Genomic DNA, 27,960 nt, shown 5'->3' with positions numbered 1-27,960 from the left:
TTAAGCTTAATGATGCCGTATCCACCCAGAAAGATAAACGAGCCTTTGATATCCTGCTCTGGCCACTAGGAAGGAGAACATGACTCATTAGACACCTGGGACACAGAATGAGTGGCCCGCGCTGGAGATATTTTGAAAGGTGAGTTGAAGAGCTAAACCAGTCTTCCAGAGACAGCTCTAAGTAAAGCCCCGGGCAGATGATGATTCAAAAGATGAGACTGTCAAAAATTGTGCAAGAGAATCATGAGAGTGAGCCAGTTAACCTTTCCATTATGAATATGCAAACCAAGTGGTATGCAGGCTTGGGAAAAGAAAAACTAGTTAAACACGTCCTCAAAGGTTTTCTGTCTGAATGCTCTTATGTTAAATCACCTGAAGTGTGCTAGTGACTGCCTCAGTGTCTGGCAAGGACATGCCATTCACATTTCTCCCTTCACCCATTGTCTTATTTGCTATGGAGTACTCTAAGATAGTATTTTGATAGAAATTCATACTAGTTTATAGTTCTGAGGGGTCAGTGTGTCACATCTAAGTCTCCGTGTTGGTTTTTGCTATTAATAATTAACAAGCATGACAGCAAGGTTAGCCATCTGCACCAAATTTCTGCCATATGGTACAGAATTATTTGGAGGCGTGGAGCACTTCAGAGTATAGCGAATCTCTCACTTTGACAGAGCCACTATAGTATTGCTAAAGCAAAAGCTACCTGTACATAGCGAGAATAAAAATTTATAAAATATTACTGGTAAGTGAATGCAGCTATAATATATACTTTTAAATATTAAACTGATGGTGTTGACATTTTAAATTTGGAGCAGAAGTTGTGTGTGGTGGCATATGCATGTAATTTCACTCAGCACTCAAAGCAAAAGGATCAGAAATTCAAAGTCATCATTGGTTCAATGGTGAGTTTGAGGCTAGTTTGGGATGTGTGACATTCTATCTCAAAAGGAAAAAAAAATGGAGAGAACTTTCCGGTCCTATTACTGAGAAAATAAATGATGCATTGATATTAATAAACCAGAATCAATTTCCAGCCCTTCCATAATAAATTGTTCCTCGGTACAGAAGAAATAAGCCCACAAGTATTATTTAAAGTAATTCTTTCAGAATCAGGGTAGCATACATTCTAAATATATATATATATATATATATATATATATATATATATATATATAGTATTAGAATATATATATATGCATATATATAATATGTAAATATACACACGTATGATGAATGAACTATCTTGCATATCTGGGTGTCTCAACCCCACCTAGTCACTTAGTTCCTGTTTATGCAGGCTCTGGGTGGAATTAGTCAACACTTCACTAGACATAAATACAAGGTAACCCCAACATCTCCTTAGAAGCATTTGATTATGCATCTCTCTCTTCATGCTTTTCTGGAATGAAAATCCCCATTTCTAGAACAAGCTAGAATCTCATAGATCAAAATGTGGGTAAAATCTCTGAGGTTTTACTCAGCTGAGTGTACATGCCCTTTGGATAGGTTACAGTCTTATACTTTTGATACTGTAGTTTCTGTCCTTTCCCTCTCCTCCAACAAACACCCTTTTGGGCAAGTTTAACACAATAGATATAACCCAGTAGTTGGGCCAGTTCAGTTACAGACAGGATGTAACTTGTAAGGAGAGGTCTGTTGTGTTCAAGAGACTGGCTGCCAACTGAGGCGCATGTCTGCCTCTTGCCGTGGCTTTTCTATGTATGCCTGCAAAAACAGGCCACTATAATACAGGACCTCCAGAAGCTGTGGCTATACCGGCATCTCTGTAAGAAAGAGATGCAGGTACTCTGTAAGGGACAAGGTGTAGGACAATTGAAGGATGCTCCCAATAGACAGGAAAAGGATAGTCAAAAGAACTCAAAGACTTGGAAACTGTGTTTTCTTAGGCAGAGAGACAGTGTGCTTGTATGTAGGTTCGTGTGTGAATGCCTACAGAGGAAGGAACTGCATTGTAAAATAGCTCAAGTGCTGCCTGTCATTCTGTGAAAGACAACAACTAAAAACAAAACCAAACAAAAACTATGTTAAATAACTCAATAACAGGAAACAACACAATAGAAACTAGAGAATTATGATGTGGAAAAAAAAACCTAGGACAAAAGCGCCTGAAAAATTGGTTAAAATCACGTGTAATTCAAATTGAGAATACAAGGAAAGTTTTAGCCATTTAGAAAATAGAAGAATCAACCACTTGCTAGATTTTCAAAAATGTCTATAAATTTTTAGTATTTTCATCTTTAACTATATATAATCTTTATATTGCAACTTTTAATCTTTTAAGGGTTGTTTTGTTTTTTATTTTTTGTTGTTGTTTTGCTTTTTTTGTTGTTGTTGTTGTTTTGTTTGAGGCACGGTCTCTCTATGTAACCTTAGCTGTCCTAGAATTCACTATGTAGCCCAGGCTGGCTTCAGAGAAATCCACCAACCTCTGCCTCCTGAGTGCCAGGATCAAGGCATGCACCACCATGCCTGGCTGTATTGAAACTTTCTTAAAGTCAAATAATAGCATCAAGGTTTCAGAGAATCAAACCTGACAACAGGCTTCAGAGAATCAAAGTGTTACTGGTTAAACAAACAAACAAACAAACAAACAAAAAACAAAAAACCCTAAAGAGTACAGGTGAGCTATGCTACAGGATAAAGGATATGTGCATCATGTTTTACTTTAGTCAAGTCAGAAAAGGAGTTTATTACTATTGTGAGGGAGAGATGCCATGCACATGATGAGATATCAGAGAGGTATTGATTTATTTTAATATAATATTTAGTAAGAACACTTCTGAAAATCATTTGTACCTGCATTTAACCTAGGTAAAGACTAGGAAGAGGCTACTGAAGTGATAATTTTCACACAAGATGAGCCCCAGTGGAAAGTGTTAAGAGCAAGAATAAGGTTCTTTGCCTCATAGTGTCTAATTTATCATAAAAATTTTATAATATAAAATACGTGGAGTGCATTTCCTTCTTTTTTTTTTTTTTCTTTTTTTTGCTTTAGATTCAAAACAGCTCCATGGTCTTATCATGAGGTCACTCTCTTTTTCTGCCTGTCTTTCCTTTTAGCTGCTGAAGAAAGGCATTTAGTGTGTGTGTGTGTGTGTGTATGTGTGCGTGTGTGTGTAAAACACACACTGCAGACATACAGAGAAAGACTTTCTGCAAAGCAGAGGTGGTGCCTGGGAAGTCAAAACTCCTCAAGAGTCCCTTCTTAAGAGCTGGGTATTTTAAAGTTGCTGAGGAGTTTTCCTCCCTTACTTTAGGGCTGGTCTGTTAGAAGACAGACAAGATTGGTGATTGTCTCACAAATGTTGTGTGACAAGTCCTGAGCAGGCCTTCAACTTTTTGACCATCAGTAGGGATGGGGAGGTGCCAGTGGGAAACAAAAGCCTCTGAAGCCTTTGTTTAAAGCTGCCAGGCTTTTGTCTCAGGTCAGGAAGTTGAGGAAGAAGCTGGCCTTCCTGGAAATGTGCCACCTTTATTATCTAGCCAAGGCCCCTCTCCCTTTCTGCCAAGCAGAGGCGTGAGATTATTACAGAGGCAGCTGTAGAGAGATGGAAGACCTGGTCTGACCCTGGGCAGGACCAAATCAAATATATTCATAGTGATGGAGCATCTTATCACCCACCTATGTGGATGGCCAAAATGCCTGCTTACAAGGGAAGCTGTCCCTTATAAGAGTGCAAATGGTAAGTTTTGTATAATGACTTCCTTAGTTCACAAGGCAAGCTAGGAAGTGTGGTCCTTCACCAGGAAACTATTAGGGACTCTGTCTAACTGACTCTTACTCTCCCATTCCTCCTCTCTCAGAGGTCATGCTAAACTGCTATTAGGGGACTCGGGGGTAATGACTGCTCTTAGCTGCCTTGAGCTGACAAGGGGTTGGTGACAAAGGGGCTGCAGTCAGAATGTCTAAAAAGAAAGTCTCCCTAAGGGGCCAAGATGAAACATAACTGGTGGTGCTGATCCAGAGCATAAGACAGCCATTTGGTGATGCTGTGTATCTTTGGAACTTATCATAGAGTGGGGTAGCATCTGTAACGTATAGAAAGTGGGATGGCCAGCCGTCCTATGATTCCTACTGGAAGGGTAGTTAGAAAACTGGTGGGGGTAGTTTTGCTCTTATTAGAGGAAGAGAGTGGGCAAGAAAAGAAAAAAAACTTCTGCAGGCTTTGTCCTAGGAAATTGGAGATTTTACCATTGTCTACCATTATGGAAGATGCTATTTGTCTAGGTCAAGAGTTTAGGGAGTCTTTCACCTGTCAATTTAAGTTGAGAAGCCGGCCATTGGGTTTCTTTTACTGTAACCTTATGGAAGACAAGGTTAATCAGGAAAGTTCCCTGAAATCATGGTTAGTATGAGTTTTGTTTAATAAAGGGAGGCATACTTTTATAGCTGACTGGATTGTGTACCAGGAAAGTTGTCTTTTTTTCTTTTTAATTAGAATCCTATAGATGTTCTATTGGGAAGGACCTTACCAGCAAGAGATGCCTCTGTCCATGTACTAGCTGTAATGTCCAGTACTGTACATTATAGGACAACATCTGAATGAAACCTAAGTCTCATTTGTTGACATTACTACTGGAAATCAGCATCTGTAAGTTTGACGACTCAGTTTCTGGCAGCCTCCTTTGGTGTATCGTGTACTTATACAGGATGATGTGGATTCTAAGAGATAGAACCTTTTTACATTTTTTTTTTCTTTTCCAGAATCTAAATAACGACCTGAGCTTTTTTTGTTTTGTTTTGTTTTTTTGTTTTTGTTTTTTTTTTTTGGTTAATTTGCTTTATTTGTTTTTTGTTTTGTAAAATATAATGTTAAGCAATATCTATCTCTTGCCTCTGCAGGTCATCTCTAGGACTTGAAACCTTCTTGTATCTCAAAGAGTAGCTTGAACACCCTCCACACCCACCAGCAGTTCTGCCTCAGGGTCCCCTGATTGCATGTGCATCCTTTTTCTTAAGAATTTTCAATGCCATTAAATTAGGAGAGCCACTATATAAATTGGGGATAAGACTGTAATCTAGGATAGTTAAACACAGAAAACAAAGCAGAACAGAACAACCTTTAAAAGAACTCAGAAGGTGATCATGTTAGGTATTCTTATTGTTGTTGACCCTTGTTACTGCAACTGAAGGGCTCAAAATTAAAACCAAGCTGAACATAAAATAAAATATCCTGGCAGACTGGTGTTGCCTCCTTAGTCAAAACAAAACAAAACAAACAAACAACCCCCCCCCAAAACAAACAACAACAACAAAAACCAAACAACAAAAACCCAGAGATGTAACAATGACCAGAGGGCTAGGACAGGAAATTCAATGGGTACTGTCATAATTGGTTATGTCATGTGGTTATATTAACCAAGATGGAGGTAAAGTCAGATGTTGCTTCCATGTTGATGAGGCCATCTGCCAAGATGCCAGCAAGCCACATGGTTTCTTTTTCTCTGACAAAGTGAGCCCATCTCCATGGTAAAGTGAGCTCATCTTTCCTCAGTCACAAGTCCCCATGGGGTCCACACATCTCACAGGTTAAATGTAGATCTTTACATCTGTTTTGAAAACAAGACACTTTAGTTAATTAGCAGGGACAAAACAGGAAGCAGTTTTATGGCCTCAGCAGGAAGGCCCTGTACTGGCTGGTTTTGTGTGTCAACTAGACACAAACTAGAATCACCACAGAGCACATCCTGGGTTCTATGGGAAAGGAGGCTGAGCAAGCCAAGGGGAGCAGGCCAGTAAGGGACATCCCACTATGGCTTCCTCATCAGCCCCTGCTTCCAGGTTCCAACCCTGCTTGAGTTCCTGTCCTGTCTTCCTCCAGTGATAGACTGTGATCTGGAAGTGTGAGCCAGATAAAGCCTTTCCTCCCCAACTTGCTTCTGGATTATTATGTTTCATCAAAGTGATAGAAACCCTAAGACAGGCTCCGTTTAACAAAATAAAGAAACAGAGAAATTTCGTAATCTCATCTCAGAATAGCTATGAATTTTTTTTTTTTGAGGTCTTTTAGATAGCTTTTAGGGAGAGAGAAGAAATTTAATCACTGTTTAATTTTAAGTTAAAACAGGTGTTGGCTTGTCTCCAAGTGTTATAGAAGAAACAGGCTAAGAGATACAGATGCTTTGGGAAACCCGAAGTTACAAACACTTGAAATTTTCTAAATTTTCCTGAAATGTTGCTCCTTCAGGCACTCTGGTCAGGTTTCACCCTAAACAGAATGAGATACATAACCAGGCCTTAGGTTAACAGTACAGTTTAGTACCTATCTACGGATCTCTAGTCACCAAACATCTTCATTGGCCTCTTAGTGTACACAGACATCAGAGTTAGGACCTCTGAGTGGACCTTCCTTGATTGAGAGAAGAACATAAAAGTATCAGCCCCATCCCAGGATGAGGGAAAGGTACTAGCAGTTCAGCATAGACACTTTCCTGACCTGATTTCTTACCTTGATGGGTTGGTGGTCCTCAAAAGAAATCCCAATGAGGTCCCCAAAAGTTACCATCTTCACAAGAAATTTGAAGACAAACTCCCAGAGTGATACAATCCAGGAGTCTGGAACACTTACGGGTTCATTTTTCACTGCCATACCAGGAGAGAAGTCCAGAGGGCCAGGAGAATGAATAGAAATATGTAGCAGGGGGTAGGTGGAGGAACCACTAGAAAGTCCCAGATGCCAAGGATGTGAGAAGCTCCCAAGACCCAATTGGGATGACATTAGTGGAAATACCCAACAGCGGGGAGATAGAAATTGCAGAGACCACCTCCAGTAGATAGACATGGCCCCCAGTTGAGGGATGGTGTCATCCACTCATTTCAAAATTTCTAATTTTGTTCCTGTCTAAAGGAAATGCAGGGACAAAAAGTGGAGCAGAAACTGAAGGAAAGGCCATCCAGAGATTGCCCCACCTTGAGATTCATCCCATCTGCAGACACCAAACTTGGACACTGTTGCTGAGGCCAAAAAGTGCTTGCTGACAGGAGCCTGGTATGGCTGTCCTCTGAGAGGATCTGCCAGCTCCTGAACAATACAGATGCAGATACAGCCAACCATTGGACTGAGCCCATGGCTTCCAATGGAAGAGTTAGAGAAAGGACTGAAGGAGCTGAAGGGCTTTGCAATCCTATAAGAAGAACAACTATATCAATTAACCAGTTCCCTCAGAGCTCCCAGGGACTAAACCACCAACCGAAGAGTGTACATGGAGGGACCCATGGCTCCAGCTGCATATGTAGCAGAGGATGGCCTTATCTGGCATCAGTGGGAGGGGAGGCCCTTGGTCCTGTGAAGGCTTAATGCCCCAGCATAGGGTGAAGCAGAAGTGGGTGAGTGGGTGAAGGAGCACCCTCATAGAGGCAAAGGGGAGAGGGGATGGGGAATGGAATGAAGGATTTGTGGAGGGGAAACCAGGAAGGGAGATATCATTTGAAATGTAAATGAATACAATGATCAATAAAAAAAAAAAAAAAAAAGAAAAAAATCACTCGCTGTTTTGTTGTTGTTTTTCTGAAGAGGATTTTCAAAGGAAGAAGCGGGTAACAAGATTTTAAGATGTTCTGCTTAAAAACAAAACCTTTACCTATTTCCTAGCTTTGTCTGGTAGAGATCTGGTGACTACCAGCCTTCTTTCCATGGCTAGGGAAGGAAGGTCCCATAGCACCATTCTCTAGGCCCCCTACTATGGATTTGTTTATTCTGAAGAATTTGTCTCCAAAATTTTATCTATAAATTCCACCTTAGAATTTCAATGTTCTTATCATTTTCTTTTTCTTTGTCCCTACTTACTCTTATGCTCCAAGTTCATTGTCTCTCCTCCCATTCATTAACCATTTATTGAAACTTTTTGTTGTGCTGGACATCGAATCTAGGGCCTTATACTAGGCAAGCACTTTATAACTGAGAGACAAGCCCCTCTAGGGAGTTTTACTCTTAACCCTACAATGTTTGAGGAATAAGGATTCAAGTTTAAATGGTCCCTAAAGAGATTACTTGTTTATATGTAAAACAGTTTACTGCCAAGTGTTTGTTGTTAGAGTTTATTGAAAAGAACTGTGTTTCTTTGTACAAAGTTGTCCTGGGAAGCCTTACAATGTTCTTTAAGTTAGTGGTAGCATGCTGTAAGAGTTTTAGGTCACAAGCTTTTATACTAAGTGTGAAGGCTCGGGTGGCAGACTGACTTTTCATGGATCCAGCCTGGTACTTTATATAGCTTGTTATGCAATTGGTTATCTAATCTTTTAGAGTAGCCAAAAGAAAGGTTGTTAAAACAATGATCTTTCAACCTTGCTTTCTTTTTCCAAAAACAAACGTACAGGTTAATCAGCGTATCCAAAGTTTCCTTCTCATTAATTGTTTTTAAATTCTAGGAAATGTGATTTAGTACATGCCGATTGAGATTTTATTTTAGGATTAAATTCTTTCTTTCCTGCTTTCTGATACTCATCTATTTAAACATACTTTTTTTTTGAGATTGTCCTACAACATGGAATATTTTGCTCTCCCCCCCTTCAGTTTTCCTCCCCTCGCCAACTCTTTTTCAAATGTATGACCTCTTCTTTAACCATTGTTACATATATACACATGTATATATAAGTACAGCATGCTGAGTCTGTTTAGTGGTTCCCCTCTATGTTTAGGGATGTCTGGGTTTGGATAATTTGTAGGGAGCTCATTCTTAGAGGAGACTGATCTTCCTTCTCTTATTAGCCAGCAATTGCTCTTTATCTAGGACAGTGGTTTGGTTCTTAATCTGTGGGTCTCAACCCCTTTAGAGGGTTACCTAAGACCATTGGAAAAGACAGGTTTTTATATTAGGATTCATAACAGTAGTAACATTTGGAAAAGACAGGTATTTACATTAGGATTCATAACAGTAGCAAGATTACAGATATGAAGTAGCAACAAAAATAATTTTATGGTTGAGGGTCATCAGAACATAAGGAACTGTATCAAAGGGTCGCATCATTAGAAAGGTTGAGAGCCACTGATTTAGGAGTAGGCTTTTGTGAGATTTCTGTCACTCATAGTGACATTCCTTCGGTGTTGTGTGGGTTTTATTTACGCAACCATATTTTGAGATTTCATGGGTGCAGCTTTCCTGACATGAAAGACTCTAGTTCGGTGGAGATGTCCTGGTGTTTTGTCTCTTACAATATTTCTGCTCCCTCTTCCTTGGTAGTCTATGAGCCTTAGAGGTCGGAATTATGTTGTAAAGGTATCAGTTAGAGTGGTGCAGAGCACAGTCAGTTGTTCCATGCAGCTGGACCAATTGTGGATTTTGTGACAGTCTCTGTTTACTACAAAAAGAAGCTTCTTTGGTGAGGTTTGAAAGTCACACTTAACTATGAATATAGGATAATTATTTGAATGCAGCAAGACATTATATGAGTTTAAGAAAGGGGGAATTGTAGGTTCTCATGTAGATCTATGACTTTGCCAGCCATGGATAATTGACTAGGTTTATAGCACCAGGAATGAATTCTCTCCTATTGAATAGGCCTTATGTCCAATTGGATGGCTATTGGTAACCCCTATGATATAAATGCTACTATAGCATCTTTGAATATATCTTGCCATGCTGCTTATTGTGTGGCTGATCTGCTTTGCGGCTGGGGAGGACTATTGGTTGCTTTTCTTGTTTGGTATCTGGTATAGCATCTTTTGGACACTAGGAGAAGTGTTTTTCAGAGAGGAGGCTTTGAGGTCAGATCCAGCTTTATTCCTCTGAGTCCTGTGTCTGCAGACTGGAGTCTTCAGCAATAGGGTCAAACCTTCAAATTCTGGGAGGCACCCAAGGAAAATGGCAATAGTTTGTATTATTTTGGGGAGTCTTTGATTCTCTTAGCAACTTGGAAGAAGGTTCCTGACAGGTTTGTTTTTGTTGTTATCTGTTTTGTTTTGTTTTCAGATAATCTATGGCTTTTGTGGAGATTGTTATCACTTCAAGTGGCACAACTTCTTCCAATGTACATTACATATTTTAAGTAAACAGAAGATAAGTTCCCCTATGCACTTTTGAACATTCTTCATGTTTTTTATCCCTCCTCCTTCTCCTTTCCAGGTATGTCCCTCCCACCCATTGTCCCCTTCCTAGCCTCCTATCCTACTATCCCCCCTTTAGAGTGCCACCGCCCTTACCTAATTACCTTTTATTTTCCTGGCTTTTGCTGTGACACCAGCACAGCTAAAGATTCAAACCTATGATCTACAAACAAGAAAGAACACGAGCATTTGCCTTTCTGGAACCTTAGATAATCAAAGCAGTGGTTTGACTAAGCAGTTTATATGTGTTATATGATGCAGCTCCTGAACATTTCTCCAAAGGAAATAAAGTTAGTATATAAAATGATGTCCACATGTCCATGTTTATGAGACGCTATGCATAATCAGGTGTCCCCAGTGGGTGAATGGGTAAAGAAAATTTAATATATACACAATAAAATTTCAGTCTTCCACAAACGAGAATCGTGCTGTATCATGGCAAACCTGCAAGAGAAAGTTTGGTCTTCTTAAGGAGAAAGGGGATCAGTGGTTTTGGTTATGATCACATTCTTAAGCTATGAGGCAGGTGAATTAGTAATAGGTGGATGATGATGTATGAATGTGGTGTGTGTGTATTTGTGTGCATGTATGTACACACCTTGGGTGTGATTCTCAGGAATGTCATCCACTTATTTTGAGACATGTGATCCCAAAGGCTTGGAACTCACCTCTCAGGGTAGACCAGCAGGCCAATGAGTTCAAGGGTCTTCTGATTTCAGCCTCTCCAGGGCTAGAATTACAAGCATTTTTCAGGGGCTCTAGGGATTGAATCAGGGCTTTGGCTTGCACATGCTTTGCTGAATAAGCCAACTCTCGCATCTGTTCACTGTTATTATTGTTGTTATAAAAATTTCTATAAATTATGCTCTCATTAAAGTTAATCCAATTATCAATTTAAATACAGCACATTGTATTACATTTCTATCCTCGTGTCAGAAAACAGTCACAGGAAGTGGGAACTATTTAGAGAATTCAGTTGTATAAAGCACTTGTCTTCAACTCTGATACCAATTTAAAAACCTTTAAGAACATGGTGGCACACACCTAATCCCAGCACTCAGAAGGCAGAGGCAGGCTGATCTCTGAGTTTGATGCTAGCCTGGTCTACAAAGCAAGTTCCAGGATGGCCAGGGATACACAGAGGAAACTCTGTCTTGAAAAACTCAAACAAACAGACAACAAAAACAAACAAACTTTAGGGATGGAGAGGCGGCTCAGTGGTTAATAAGCACTTACGGTCTTCCAGGGGATCCATGTTCAATGCCCAGCACCCACATGGGAGCTCATAGGTGTCTGTAACTCTAGTTCCAGGGGACATGACACTTTCGCACAGATGTACATGCAGCCAAAACACAAGGACAGAGAAATTTAAAAAACAGAAGTATTTTTTAAAAATAATATGCATAGTCATTAAAAAATATTTAGGTTCATGATTGTTCTATAACTTTGTTGGTGTTACACATACATACCCATCACTGAGAAATTTCTCTTGGTGTCAAAGGAGCACTAGTCAGTTCCAATAATGGATGATAAATCATGATTGTTTTTATTTTTAATACTTCGGTTAACATTTTAATTTGGTCCCTGGATCAAACACAAATAATGAAAAACTGAGAGATATTCTCCTAAGTGACAAAATGACAAGTTCTTACCCCTGTGGGGAAAAAAAATCAAAAAATCACGTCTCTTTCTTTTCAGGAAGTATATTGTTGCTCTATTTGTGGTTAGGGAACCATAGAAACAATATCTGGAAACATTGCTGGAACTAGAAAACTTAACTATTTTGGGACTGATGATTTCAACTCCAACCAGAGCTGAACCTGTCAGTCATCTGGAACTAGGGTGATGATATATTTAGCGTTGAATGGATCCTGGCAACTTGTGATCAAATGACTCCCAATTAGATTTCACAACAGCCTCAGGGTGTGAGTCCTCTGGGACAGGACAAGGGTAAATATTTACACAGACCTGATGCACAGCTGCATTCTATTAGTTTACTAGTCCATGTGGAGAGACCATGCTCATGTCTAAATTGGGAATGCCTGATAATTATATCTTTGGATTTAATATACTAAATTTATCTCTTAAAGACATTTATTTTTTTTTAATTATGCATTTGTGTATACATCTCTGTGTGGATATGTGCACATGATTCCTGTGCCCACAGAGATTTGAAGCACCAGATTCCCTGGAGATGGAGTTACAGACAGTTGTGAGCTCTCTAATGTGTTTATTTAAGTATGCAATCCACATTCAGGTCACCTGGAAGAACAGTATGTGCACTTAACCACTGAGCCCTCTCTAGAGCCCTTAATATACATAGAGATCTTTATTATGAAATATAATGTGTACATTGAAATCTGAAAAGAGGGACAAAACATTTTATTTTTATATTTAATCTGAAATGTTTAGATGAGAAACATAACCTTCATCCAAATGCAGGGGGCACAATGTGCCCAGCACCCTAGTGGGGACAGCTTGCTCTTCCTGTCAGCCCCTTCTTTACCTCTCAGAGGGAACATCACTAGCCCAGGATTTTTGTCCATTGATTTGTAATTTTGTCTCCTATCTATGCATTCCCAAGCAAAGCCATTCACTATTTCCTCCCCTCCTTCATCTCAGGTTTCTTCCTGCTCCTCTTCTTTCCGCTGCTCTTCTTGCTTCTCCTCCTCTTGATTTTTTTTCCTCTCTAATCCAATACTGAGGATTGACCCTAGGGCTCTGTACATGCTGGACAGATGTACAGCCACTGAAATTTTATCTTTGTTGTTGTTGTGTTTTTAATCTTTCTTCAATGGTATCCTTTCACCACATAGTATTATTTAAATATTAGTGTTTATGGCATATCTACCATATGGTAATACTGGGAAAGCACTGATCATATAAGTTGGCAGTAGTCAAACACAATGCTACAGTTTGTAGGGTTCTTCTACTCTTGTTGCATATAATAACTGAAATTTGCATGTATGAGCAAGTTCAGGGTGTAGCCTTTCTGAGCCCTGAGCTGGGGATTTGATGTTTTTAAAAATTATCTTAAAGCTGTGTTAGTTGTGTTGACCAAATGAGAAAATGAGGTTTTATAGTAATCTGCCATAATCATAACCTCCTCTTGGTGTTCTGTTTAATGTTCCATTAGTCCGTGTGAAGGTGAGAAACTCAAATGCAGAAAGACAAATGGACTAGCCTGTCCTCTGCACCCCATGTCCTGTCAGTTTCGTCGTCATATTTCCTGTGTGTGGTGCACATCAAATACTGTCTTTGGTCTTCCTTCTTATTGTCCCTGGGTGTACCAGAGAAGTGACTGGCTTGTAGGGATCCCGGAGGACAGTCTGAACCACCAGGGGCTCAAAGTGTGAACACAAAATGAAAGGACTGCATCGTTTCTACCCCTGATTGTCATCATTTAGTTGGCTGGAGTCGGATATGTCATTTACCTTCTCCGAGGCTGTGTTCTGTAACATGACATAAGGGTTCTGATTGGTAATTTTTCACTGGAAGTTCAAGGAGTATCCTCAGTTCTTATTTTTCAATGAAAAATCTTAAGCCTCGTTGGACCCAGCAAGCCTGAGAGCTTACATGTTTATCAGACTCCCATGTCTGAAACCCGTGAGCCAGGTGATAACTTAAGTCCCCTTTTCGTGGAAAATTATGGGATAAAAGTGGATTTTTTTTTAGAACTTAAACATCTTTTATCACAGCTAATGATATCTTTGTTTCAGGCTTCTATAATTTTAATCAATAAAAGTAAAGGTATAGACATTCTAATTCAAGATTCTAAATCTATATTGGCTACCATTGCTATGAGAAGGCAGTGACACAGGTCTAAAGAACCAGTTATCAACAGAGCTTGCAATTATTCGGTGTGCAGAAATAGAATTAAAAATATTGCCCCAGTGAAGTTGTATTTATGTTATTAAAAACTGTTAACACAGGATTGTAGCAAAAAGGGGCCTAGCTTTTCTACAGGACCCAGCATTGTAAGCATGGTGCCAGCAGACAGATAACATGTAGAGAGCTATGTAGTCTTATTAGGAAAGCCAAGTAGTTGTTTATACAACTCAAAACAACCTTAGCACTCAGCTCATTTAATTATAAAATATGCTAAATATAACACCCAACAGATTGGAGACAGTCTGCTGCTTAGTTTATTTTTACTTTGATACTGCATTCCTTTTTATGTTTTTCGAATTCTTTTGGGACTACTGAGGGGGCGGGGAACCATGGAGCTCCTTAGAACGTTCAATACCTCTCTAGGGAATTGTTTTTCTCATTTTGAAAACATTATTCTTTTTAAAGCAATGGCTTTATCTATATGGCATTTTCATATATATGTGACTTAATATTTTGCTGTTATTTACCCCTCAACCCCTGGTCTTACACTTTTCTTTCCACCCAAATAGCCCCCTCTGCTATTTTCACGTAACATGCATTCCAATCTTCTTGGCTTCAGGATGTAATACAAACATCCTGTGGCAGGAATTTTTCTGCCCACTGTGTTTGCAGTGGAGCTTGGTGATTGGGCAGTAGAAGAGTTAGGTGGAGCTGGGAGTTGGGAGGAGGAAAGAGGAAGGAGAGGAGAAGAGGAAGGAGAGGAAAAATGGCAGAAGATGTTCATGTCTCTAGCAATCTCGGGTAGTTATTCATATCAAAAGATTAGATATTGGGATAACAATTTTATTTGTGTGGGCATCTTGTGTATTGAGTGTTGCTGATATATAAATCTATTGGATAATCTTTAAGCATTAAGAGTCTTATTTCTACCCGGTGCCGCTAAGATGGTGATTATTGTCTGCTCTGAGGGTGACAAAGCTGGCCCAAGGGCCATGCTTACCTGGCTAGCCAGTGCCACGGTCAGAGCAGGAACTTAGAGCCAGAACATGGCAGCGCTGCTACAGCATCCCATTGTGGCAATCAGAGAATGAGCTAACTTTAACTGACTTCTCTTAAAATATCTCACAATATTGCTCAAGTAATTGGCTTCTCCTCCATGCACACGAGAAGACCATAGGAACCCCATGCTTCCCTACCTGACTTTGGTCATGTATTTCCGTGGTGGTTTGAACAAGAATGGCTCCCATAGGCTCATGGGTGTGAACAGTGGACTCTTAGTTGGTAGAAGTGTTTATGAAGGATTAGGAGGCATAGCCTTGTTGGAGGAGGTGTGTCCGTTATTGGGGGTGGGCTTTGACTTTTTTTGTTTTGTTTTGTTTTTTTGCTATCCCCAGTGTGCCTCTCTCTGCCTCTTACTTGTGGAACAAGATGTAAGCTCTCAGCTGTTCCTGTCTGTATGCCTTTCTCCAGCATCGTGGACTCTAACCCTCTGAAATGGTAAGCTTTCTTTTATAAGCTTCCTCAATGCCAGGAGTGGTGGCACATGCTTTTGATCCCAGCACTCTCTAGGAAGAGACAAGCAGATTTCTGAGCTGAGGATAGCTTGGTTTACAGAGTGAGTTCCAGGACAGCCAGGGCTACACAGAGAAACCCTGTCCCAACAAACAAACAGTTGCTTTGATCATGATGTTTTGTCATAGAAATAGAAAAGTAACTAAGGCAACTGTTTGTTTCTTCTATAGCTGAAGAAACTACACCACTTTCCCCCCCTTAAGACATAGACATTTTCCAAGAATTCAGGTTGAAGGGGATTGATTCACATCAATTGGACTTGCGGCATCACAATAAATGTGACTGAGGCAGTGTATTAATACATAGTGAAAATGTTCAATGTGGCAACTAATTTTTGATAGCAAAATCTCCAGGGGAAGTTAATTACATGCAAATTATTAATTGAGCAAGGAGTCTAAATTAGTTGGCCTTAATGGCTGTTGCCATTCCTAACATAAAAGCCTGGCTGATTCAGACTTCTATAATATTGAGTAAATGAATCTACTTTTTCTTTACTCTTTTCATGAAAATGGATATGTTTAGCTTGCTCTCTTTTTTAAAGGAGAAACAGGAGGAGTATATCTAGAAGAGAGGGGAGATGGGGAGTACTGGAAAGAGCGGAAGTAGGGAAAACAGTAGTCAAGATATAATGTATGTAAAGAATAAAGATGAAAATTAAAAAATAAAGTAACAAGACATACAGCTATCTTTTTATTAGGAGGAATTCTATGCTATTGACCAGTTCTGTATATACATTAAAGCATTCCAGATAAAAAGAACTAATAGGGCATACATTGGCTCCTGTCTGCTTGTGCTTGTCGGCTGCCACAATCGCATGAGCTGGTCAGCTGGCATTTCCTGAAATGCTTAGCAGGCTGAGGAGCAAAGAAGAGCCCCTATTTGAGGTTGATTACAGATTGGAAACAATTTCCTCTTCCTCTGGCAGACTGTTCAGTCTGTTCTCAGAAGATCTTCAACTAACTTGCTGAGACTTACCATCTTTGTAGAAGACGGTCTGGTTGACTCTGGGCCTACTGTAAGGCTTAAGTTTTAAATCATCATAACTTAAAAATAACCTCTAAGAAACCTACAGATTGGTGTTTGATTTAGTCCTGGATATTGTGTTATAGTGATTTGTCAATAATTTAGCCATCAAGGTTTCTTCCTCATGGTTAGTCTGGCTCTTTCATTCATCTGAGACCTACTCAGATATCCATTGTTCATGCAGCCCAGCATTGCTGGGAGTTCATGTTGAGTACTGTTGCTTGCTTTTATTTTTTTCATAGTCAGCACATACAGGAACTAGTGATTAACCTCCTTATCACTTATGAACTGATTTCCTTTCACAACTTAATCCTTTATCACCATTACGTTATTATAGCAATTAATTTTTAACTTGCAAGATTTTACGTAATGTTTTTGCTATAGATTAACTTCCAAATGATTTTTAAAAAAAATATCCCTAGGGAAAAGCTTGTATTTAAAAGGACTTTCAAAAGTATTTCACCAACAAGTATTGGAAGTTTAAAACAATAATATAGTTACTTTAAATATGATTTAAGAATAGGCACTTACTGTCTATTCTATTATTTTCTGTCTAAGTTTCCAATAATATACATTTAATTGTCAACTCATTGCTATTCTTCAACATTATTTTTACTTGAGGAAATATTGGTTGCTTCTTAAACTGTTGTTGTAGCTTAGCGGAGGCCAAGGTCGTGTGTTCAGTTCATGTGTCGTTCAATTAGCTCCACTTGCCCAGGGGCCTGTGGCACCACTTCCAACTGTCTCTAGCCATTGTGCAAATGGATGTTATTGGACCCATGAGGCACAGTCTAAAAAATGGATGTGTGCACATCTGTAGTTATTAATGGAAAATCAATCAGCAGTCCATCCACCCTGTTAGCAGTCACTCAAGAATGTACACAAAAGCACCCTGAGAAAAAGAGTGCTTGCTCTTTAGGCTGGCATCTTTAATTATTTATCTGTGTTTTCCCTTTAAAGATAGAAGAAATAAGAATTCCATGAGAAACTTCCCTTTATGTCTTTCCTCATAAATAATCTGAAGGTTTTTTTTTTTCCCTACGTATTCATGTGTTTTTCAGAATGAATGACATTTTTATTTTTGCACCATAGCAGCCTCAAAGTTTGCCTCTGGTTCTCTGTCCTGTTTGACAGACAACCATGTTCTCTCACTTGGTGCTAGCTGTGTCTGAGACATGGTGACAAAGGCCAGACTTGACCGTATTGGGCACCTGATCACCAAGGGTGCCCTGGTGCATCAGTGCTTGGTCTGACTTGCTGTTTGGGAGAAAAGCACTGAACATTAACATGACATCAAGAGGTAGTGAGGCAGGCTTTGTAGGGGTCACTAAGAACCAACCTGCCTCTTGTGACATTGATAGCAACACCCAACTCCTTTGCCTTTCATGCTGGAGCTTGAGTTGCCTTCAGTGATCAGTTTGTCAACTTTTACTTCCTGATATGATGATGATGAGTTTGGCTACTTCATAGCCCCCATGGTCTCTCAAGAACAAAACCATCTTGGGCTGGTGGCCTCATCAAGAGCACAAGAAGAAGAGAGGTCCTTATGCCAGAGAGTCTCTTGTTTCAGCTCAATCTTCCCACCACACTGAGACTCTCTGGAGAGGAGGAAGAACTTGAGTCCTGATATTGCTTGTGTCATTAGTAAATTCTATTGTCCTTAGCACATACCCCCACTTTTCACCCCACCAGAGTACCTTCCAAGAGATCTCTGTAAGTCACAGGGAAACAAATATAATCTTATCTTTTGCCTTTGGAACATTTTAGATTAGGTCATGATTTGGAAAGCCTTGAGAGACTTGGCACATAAACAAGTGACTTTCTCATTATTCTTTTCCCCCCTTATCTTACCTTTAAAAATGTTTGAAAATGTGATTAGTATGGGAAAATTTTTTAGTGTAGCGTTAGCAATTCCATGTAGTGAAGAGTATCTCAAGGGTTAGGATTAGAGTTAAGGTTAGGATTAGGGTTGGAGTGAAGTAATTAAGAAATAACAAGAAGGAAAGTATTTGAAAGATGTATTTATTTCTAATTAAAATCATGTGTATATCTCTGTGAGCATGTGTGTTCGTGAATAATGGCACAGGGACCTTTTATTAATTATGAAAGCTTGGCCTTAGCTAGCTTGTTCCCAACTAGCTGGTATGACTTAAATTAACCCATTTATACTAATCTATGTTTCGCCATGGGCCTCGTTAACTCTCCTCAATATTGGCATCTGTTTCTTCCTCTGAGTGTTTATGGTGATTCCTTACTTCTGACTCTTTCCCAGAGTTCCTCGCTCTGCGGGATGTCACGCCTATCCTATCCTATCCTATCCTATCCTATCCTATCCTATCCTATCCTATCCTGTCTAGCTATTGGCAGGTCAGCTCTTCGTTAAACCAATTAGAAGGTGCTGTAGGCAGGTGAGGAAGGGAAGGGATTCATTTTCACACCTTGTACAAATAGATTCTCCCAACATATGTGTATGTCCATGAGGTCAGAACAAGGGGGATCCCTGGAGCTAGAGCTACAGGGGATTATGACCCCCTGAAGATCCAGGAGCTGAGAACTTGGCTCCTCTGGAAGAGCAGCACCTGCTTTTGTGTATGGAGCCAGTCTTTTTAGCACTGTAAAAGTTTGAGTATTTTAATTTTTGGCTGTGGTTTAACAGACCATCTGTCATTTGATTTTTCATGTTTGTTCACAGAGAATTAATTTCATTTGCTTCACCCAAGACCAGAAGTCCACAAACCAGAATCCCATAGCATTATCTTTGTTTCTGCTTACTCTCTCAACAGCTTTCTGACAGAAAAGTCATTTCAGGTTTTATTGATGCTGGAGGGGAAAGCTTAGCATGTTCTGTTTTTGTTTTGTTTGTTTGGCTGAGAATTGAACTCCAAAGAAATTCTGACTTCAGTTAGATTTGTTTCATGGCTTCTCATCTTAATGCACCACTGGTATTACTTGCAAAAGCACTGTATCAGAACTTGGTAGTATAAATTTCCAAGCTTTAATTCATTCCTCCCATACTTCACAAGCTGTCTAACAGTATACATTGTATCCTTGCTTTCCCCAGATTATTGTACTTTCAAGTTATTATTAACATAGTTTTCGACATAATTATGAAGTCTTGGTCTACTTTTGTTTCTATAACTGAATATGACAGACTGTATACTTTATAAAAAAACTGAAGTCTACCAAGCCTGTGGTTTTGGGGGCTGGGAAGTCCAAGACTATGGCATTGACTGAGGGCCTTGTTCTTGCATCAGAACGTAGAGGAGGGTATTGCATGATGGCACAGAACAAAGAAGCCAGAAGAAGCTGGGTTCTATAACAAAGCCACTCCCAGGAGAACTCATTAATCCATGAATGGCTTAGTCCATTCCTATGGGCTTTGCCATGATGATGTAATCACTTCCCAAAGGTCTGAGCTCTCAAAAACCATTGACTTCCGTAATGAGCTTTCTGACATATGAGTTAGGGAATACTTTCAAACGATGGCAATTGTGTAACTTATTCATGAATGTGTTCCCACTGTTAAAAAGAAAATAAAGCCCGAGTTTTCTCTGACCAATTACCTCCTCTGGTGGCTTCTCTAGAAGCAAGTAGCTTTTAGTAATGTGGCTTTTAACAGCCCTTTCTATGCACTCATGGCCATGAATATGTGGCATACACATATTGCTATAGAATGTGTGAATACGCAGCTTAGCATGCATTGTATTATTTATCTTTATTTTATATTTATTTATATTTTATTTATTTATTTTCATTTTAGATATTTTTCTCACTCAAAAAAAAAAATGTATTCTGCCTCATTCAGTTACACTTCTCTGTGAATTTGGTCCCGCTTCAGATTCCCTTTCATTTAGCAGGTTCTGATGCATTTTTGGTGATAGACCTTTCTATTTCTCCAAAATTAAAAGGAGATAGAAAGAATGAAAAGATATGCCATGGAACAAGAAAGATATTTGTAAATCATATACTGGTCAGACACACACACACACACACACACACACACACACACACACACACACACACATATTAATTTTGGACCCACAGTAGAACACAGTGTGTTAAACATGCAGAACCCTTACTTCTCGTCAAAGAACATATTCTAGTCTCAGCGAGGAAATTGGCGATGCGTCAGATCAAACTGGCCGGGGAAATTGTCTTTTCTCTTGATTTTCATTCTCAGTTTGGTGGACACCATTGGAGTTTCAGGTGTCAAAGGAAACCACCTAGCGGTTTTGTTGTTGTTATTTTAAGAACATAAGGTGTAATATTTTAACTCTCTTTCCTTTTATCAGTTCTTTATTTTAAAAAAGATTTATTTATTATTTTTGCTTATGTGTATTCCTTCTGCAAAAAAACAGTAAGCCCTCTCAACTGCTGAGCCATCTATTAAGGTTCTTTCTTTCCTTTCTTAAAGTTACAGAAGACTGACAAGAAAATAGGGAAAAGAAAAACCAGAAGACTTTGGGTTAAATGCTCTTTTCTTATATTTGACATCCAAAGTAAAAGTGCCAAATGAAGAATGGAAAATAAAACTGTATTTTAAAAGGTTTTAATTTTTAATTGAAAAGATAATTAATTTTTAATTATCTTATATATATATATGCATATGCATATATCTGCAGACACATACATACACATACACATTTTGAGACAGGGTCTTACTATATGGTCTTAGCTGGCTTGGAACTTGCTATGTAGACCTGTCTGGCCTGGACCTCAAAGAGTTCTACCTGCTTCTGCCTCCTGATTGCTGGGATTGAGGGCATGTACCACCACAACAGGCTAATTAGTATTTCTGCATGTTTTTTGTGTGTATACTCGCATTAATGTATTGCACATTCGTGGTCAGGTGTATGCATCTGTATATTTGTGGAAGCCAGAAAAGGGTATCAGATCCCTCAGGGCTGGAGTCACAGGCATTTGTAGGTCACTTGGCTTGTTACATGGATGCTGGGATCTGATTTTGAAAAACAAACAAACAAACAAACAACGATAACATCCAAACACACAAAAAGAAATGAAAAGATATGCCATGGAACAAGAAAGATATTTGTAAATCATATACTGGTCAGACACATATAAAAATATATAGAGGACTATGTAATAATAAGACAATGCAATAGTAAGTGAGCAAAGGCTTTCAATAGGCACGTATGCTCAGAAAATGGACAAATAGTGCATATAAAAAGAGGATTGACATCATCTGCTATTAAGGATATGAAGATTAAAGACTTAGCGTCATACAGTCATACACTAGTGGTGTCCATGAGGTGTATTAGGAGGAACTTGTTATGAGCTAATTTTGTTGCACAAACATTGCAGTGTGTTTATATAAATACAGATAGTAAGGGCCAGCCTCACAACATGGCTTCTTGATACAACTGAGAACTCGGGAAACCAGACTGGTATGAGGTTGCTGCTATTATTGTACTATTACGATTTCGGCTTTGCTATGATAAAGACTGGTTGCTTCCAGTGACCACACCATAGACCCAGGTGATACTATGTGACCTTGTTCCCCCAAGTTATCCCTGATTAGTGACTAAAGATGCTGACAGCCAATAGCTGGGCAGAAGAGATATTGATGAAGTTTAGGGTTCCCTGGAATCAGAGAAAAACCATAAGGGGGAAGAAAAAGGAAGGTAGAAAGAGGAGAAGCCGCCATGGGGTAAGAATCTTAAAATAATGACCACATGGGCAGGCTAATTGGTGTTAAGAGAAGCCAAGATGAAACATGGCAAATTATAGAGTGGGATTGATTATTGACTGGGAAATAGACATAATAGCATAGATAATAGATAGCTGCCCAGCTGTTGTGCTGATTAAGGCTTACGATAAATATAAAGGCTGTGTGTGTGTGTGTTTTATCTGGTAACTAAATGGTCAACTGTGGGGTAGAAACCCCAGATTGAGATGAAATACTTTTACAACATTATCCAGCATATTGGTTGTTTCCCAATAACTGAAATAGAAGGAGTACACTCTTCACTAACATGAAAAGTAGAGCATACAAAACACATAAACCAGCAACAGAATTGTTCGTTAGCATTATCAGGTATACTGTGTGTGATTGTATACAGTTTTTCAGACAGGCAGCAGAGTGGGTTCATTCATGTGAGTAGTGCATTGCCCCGAGCTGTTAAAAATTCCTAAGGCACGACTAAATGCTAGTGTTGAGCTTTGTTCTAATTTTACAGGGCCACCAATGCATGTGGTGTCTATTGTTAGTCTAAATGCTATGATTCTTAGTGTGGGATTGCATTTCACATCATTTACGTTGGTTACAAGGAAACAAACACACACTGAGTGTGGTGGAACACAGTTTTAATCCTCGCACTCACACTGAGGAGGTGGCTGCAGGTTGGCCTGGGATTTCAAGGCCATCTTGGTCTACATAATGAGTTCAAGACCAGCTAACACCACAGAGTGAGATCCTTTCTCAAGACAAACAAATAAACATCCCCAAACTCCAGAAACAAACAAACAAACAAACAAACAAACAAACCCACTTCGTCCCAGAAAACTGCTGTTGGCACCACTGGTTAGAACATAGCATTATGGAGTGCCTACAAAGGCCTACAAAGTTCCTTACAACTTAAAGATAGAATTCCCAAGAATCCATGCTTGTAGGCATATATTCTGAAATTGGAAACAGAGACCTAAACAGAATGACCTGTCCCCACCAAACTAAATAATAGCATTTAGCCCAACAATAGATACTACATGTGTTGGTGACCACATAAAATTATAACAAAGCTAAATGCTATCATCTTAGTCATGCCTTAGCCATTTTAACAGCCCAGGGCAATGCAGACGCATGAGCTTCCAGTATTACTCAAATAAACGAACCTACTGCACTGCCCGTCTGTCAAACTGTATACAATGTCATTTCCCTGGGACAGGGCCAGCAGATATGGGTCTCCACGAGTGATGATGACTGCCATGGGCATAAGGCTTGCTTTTATAATAATGTACATACTTTACATTCCTCCTTTAGGGAATGTTCTCCCTCTTAACTTTTATAGACTGTGTGAAAATTGGACAGCACGAATCCAGGAAGTGAAGGTGTGGCTAATGTCTCAGCAAAATGGTAAGTGCTGGGACATTCAGGACAGCCCTTAAGGCTGTGGAAAAGGGTTCTAAAAACATAAGTTCTCAATATATATAATTTCTCAACTATGCAAAGAATAAGGATGCAATATGAATTATGATGGGCTTCATGAATCTAAAAGAAAAAAAAAAAAAGCAGCAGTAATGAGCCAGCTGGTCAGAAAGATACAAAGGCAGTCAGATACAAAGGCAGGCAGATTCCCGAATTCAAGGTCAGCCTGAGACACAGCTTGTCCAGGCCAGAAGTAAAAGTGGTAATTTCAGGACTGGGTCCTACTCAGCTGCGTTTATCCTCTGAGTTTAACAGAGGCAGGCAGATCTCTGTATTCTTTTACAATGTTAAAAGGAAATGTGTGATTGCTGTCTCCTAAGAATTAAGGGACAGGTGTCACGGAATGCTGATTCTTAGGATAATCAAAAAGAAACCTTAAGTAAATGACTAGATTGATATGTAAATAAGAAACTGAGCTTTTGCTCTGCATGATAACAGTTCTTTAGAATTTTCTCTATCAAGAGCTTATCTGTCTGAAAATCTCTAGAGAGCAAACAGTGCTTCAAGAAATTTTTCTTAATAAGATTTCTGACCTGGTCGGAAGATCCAGTAATTTTTTTTTTTTTTAGCATGTTTTCTGACTTTGGTCAGAAAACCCATGAGCTATCCAGATAGCTTTTAGAGTTTTTACTAGCAGAAAGAGAGATGTCTCAACCAGAGACGAGAGAGATGTCTCAATCAAAGACGTTTTAGAATAGCAAGAAAATGTTGTCTTAGCATAGCAGAGCACACAGAGAGCATGCAATCTGAAAAGCCATCTCCCCAGAACCTAGGCCTCCAGCTTGGACCCACGGTTTGACCTTAAATTGTTTCTTTTTTTTTTTTTCTGCTCCCAAACACTCCCTTTTTTAGGAACCTCTCTCCAAACCAAGGTTGGTCCTTGGCAAACAGGTAACTCAATGCCAGTGTTCGTGCCAGCATAGTTCACAATACCAAAAGGGTAGAAGCAGCCTAAATGTCCGTTAACTGTTGAATGCATCATAAAGGTATGCTGGAATGTTTTTGTAAGACCCCAAAAGGGGACTCTCACCCAAGTCCGGACCTGTACGAACCCAAGGACACACGAGAAACCTTCTTGATGCAATTGCAGAGGAGGTTTAATGACGAGGGCCCTCGGGCCGGAATATATCTCACGCAGGAGATAGGGATTCCGACCCTCTAGCCCCGGAAACTTGGGATATTTATGGGTAGGGGTTGGGGAGAGCGGGAAAGTTTGGCGCGGTTACATATGATTGGATATCTCAAACATCCGTTCCCAAGCCTGGTTTCCATCTAGCCCCCATCCCAATTACCCTAATTTACATCTGTATCTTGCTCCTGGGAGAATTCCTTTCAAGTGACTTCCGTTTACCCAGGTATTTTATTGCCTCTATCTTGGGTCTTTTGTGCCTTTGAAATGTTTATTTAAGCCCTTGGAATGCACCCCAGGGGCAGCTAACACTTGAGTGTAAATTGAAACTCTGAACCTAAGAAACCTATGTAAATTGAAACTCTGAACCTAAGAAACCTAATTTTGAGACCTAAAATTTCATTTTTACAATTTATTCTTTCATTTTCACCTATGAAAAGGTGTGAGGTGGTCACTTGACACAATGTAGGTAAACCTGGAGAACGTGCTGATCGAATGAAGCCAGTCACAAAAGACCATGCATTATATGCTTTCATTTATGTGAGATCTCCATAATAGAAAAAAAAGAACATTGATTTACAAAGTAAGTGAATGGCTGTTTTAAGGCTGTGGGTATGTGTGTGTGTGTGTGTGGGGGGGGGGGTAGATAGTGAAGGTGAAAGAATACAGACTTCTTTTAAGGTGATTAGAAATATTCTAAAATTAAAACGTGGTCACAGGCTTACAACCTGCTCTCTGTTAGAAAACTTTGCATTGAGGAGTTTCAGTGGTGGAATAATATGTAGGTTTTTTTTTTTTTTTCCCTCAATAAAGCTGTTTCTATGTTTGCAGTGAAAATTAGTATGGTGATTTATAACTTACTAAATTTAAAGGCATTTTAATTGTTTAAATGGTGTTCACATGTTTTCTTTCTTTTTTCAGCTTTTTAACGGAGAGAAAACTATTCCTTTAATATCAGCAATGACCTTGCTTACCAGCCCAGGGAAGAGCTAGTGACTGTAGAGGGAAGATGCCGGAGCTTTCTTTCCCTAACCAGCCTGGACCTGAACAACAGAACCCTGTTAGAAATCGTGTGTGTCTCTCGGTGAAGAGGAGGGGAGGGGTGGCTTTAAACGGAAAAATGACTGGTAGTGAGAGGGGCCTCTAGAGCTGAGGAACCATAGCGTAGTTCGTCAGCATTGAACATGCCTTTGATTCTGTGCTGGATGGAGTCGGCTGCTGAGTCTCAGGGATGTTTGTTGGATGGGATCCAGTGTTGTGGTGCTGGGCATCAAGGGCATACCGAACCCTCTCTGTGATGTGCTGGCTGAGGAGAACGATGCCGATGTCATTCTGCCCTAGAAACTTTCTGAAAATGCCTTTGAACTCACTGATGGTCGGATCCTTCTCACCACCACTGGCCAGGCAGAGCGCTCCCCAAGCACCTTGTTTACATGTTTTCAACTTATGTCTTACTAACCTGTAGGTGTATTCTTTATAGTTGCATGCATTTGAAATTTATGCATACATATATATAATTCTAAAGGGCTACCATGGGTTTTAGTATTTATAGTTCTTCCTATTACTATTCTGTTGTAAAATTTATTATATACTAGATATTATATACTATACATTACAGTAAAATAGATACATTTAAGAGAAACCATTTTATTTTTACCATGAATTTTCTGCTTTATTCCCATATATGCTAAATTATAAAATTCTATCATCCTGAATTTTCTTGTGGGAAACCTAAATCTGGGATAAGGAAACATTTCTTATTAATTCTTATTTTCTTTGACTCAAGGTATTATACATTTTTTTTCATGTCTACCATGCCCATAGAGTTTTGTGTCTGGTTTAACATTACTTTTAAAAAACTTCTTTTATGTTTTCATTATAATAAACTAAATCATCTCCCCTTCCCTCCTTTCAAACCTTCCCATATACTCTCCTCTCTCTATCTAATTCATAGTTTGTTTATTAACTGTTATGTACACACATGTATAATTATATACATATATATTCCTACATGCATAAATACTGCTTGCTCATTCTGTATAATGTTACTTGTATGGATGTTTTCAGGGCTGACTATTTGGTATTGGATAACCAGTCAGTGTGTTCTTCTCTGGAGAAGACATTTCTCCCCTCTCAGTGTTGCTCCTTTCTTGGCTGCAGTTCTTTGTGTAGGGTTGAGGCCTCCTGAGCTGCACCATTTAACACGTGTTTAGGTCGGTGAGTGGCCAAGTCTATGCCATCTAGTGGTCACTCTGGAGAATTTCATGTAACACTGGCAGATGTCTAAGAAATATTAAGACCCATCAATAAATTAATGATTAAACTTTATGAATGATGTGCTTAAATAGAACTTTTATGAATTTCTCAACCATATTTTAATGTTAGCTGTCTGAAATACAAAATGAGGGAATGCAAGACACATTGATTTATTACTAGTTCCAAACTGCTTATAACTATAACTGCTTCTACTATAGACAGAAGACAACTCAAGAGTCTGATAATTTTTTTCAGTAATAATCCCAATATTCAATTTTGAGTCCCTATGCATACATATAAAATGGTAGTTACAGTCACTGTTTTAAATTAAGTTTTAGTGAGTTAAAGACATTTTTGAACAGTGATAGGTCTTTCTGTACCATGTTTTTGTTTATGTGATGGATGATATTCTGTCACATTCAAAGTTGAGCAGAGCCTGTCTCCTTCCTTCGGGTATGTAAAACCCAATGTTATTAATGTCTTTACTGGCAGCATTCTAGTGGCACTGTTTTAAAATTCTGTTAAAGTAAGAATGTTATATTTTGCAATAAGCTACACTTAACTTCAGCGCAATCTACTTTGATAAAATTGACAATGTAAAATTTGATGCAGTCAGCTAGTTTAATTCAGTGACAGAAAAAAACCTGCTTTATTAAAAATGGGTAATTAGTATAATCTTCAGTTTCTCCTGTTTCCTCCTTCCAGTCGCACTGACGTAAATGTTGATGGAGGAACAAACCACTGTGTGTGAGAGTTGGTGTTCCTCTGACTCCCCAGCTCCCAGGCATCTAGCGCCTTGTCTTTAGGCTGTCCTCTATCATCTGTATGACAAGCATGACGAGAAACTCCCTGGTCAGGTTTTTGACCATGGTTTCAGACCCTCCCTTACACCCTTCCATGTACTTTCCGGTGGTATATTA

General features: G+C 39.2%; 1 long non-coding RNA gene across 2 annotated transcripts; it reads left to right on the top strand.

The window, feature by feature from the left end:
• The first annotated feature begins 21 nt into the window (after positions 1–21).
• Positions 22–27,944, top strand: LOC143434851 (uncharacterized). Of its 2 annotated transcripts, none has more exons than XR_013104662.1 (5): positions 22–139; positions 15,293–15,395; positions 23,491–23,583; positions 24,508–25,367; positions 25,706–27,944. It is a non-coding gene; the product is annotated as an uncharacterized LOC143434851 (long non-coding RNA). The 2 variants fall into 2 exon arrangements; XR_013104661.1 differs by lacking the exon at positions 22–139 and adding an exon at positions 14,621–14,699.
• The last annotated feature ends 16 nt before the right edge of the window (positions 27,945–27,960 follow it).

This window comes from Arvicanthis niloticus, chromosome 17 (assembly GCF_011762505.2).
Source record: "Arvicanthis niloticus isolate mArvNil1 chromosome 17, mArvNil1.pat.X, whole genome shotgun sequence".
Lineage (NCBI taxonomy): Eukaryota > Metazoa > Chordata > Mammalia > Rodentia > Muridae > Arvicanthis > Arvicanthis niloticus.
Note: the sequence above shows the minus strand (reverse complement) of the source record. Positions and strands in the feature narration are given on the sequence as shown.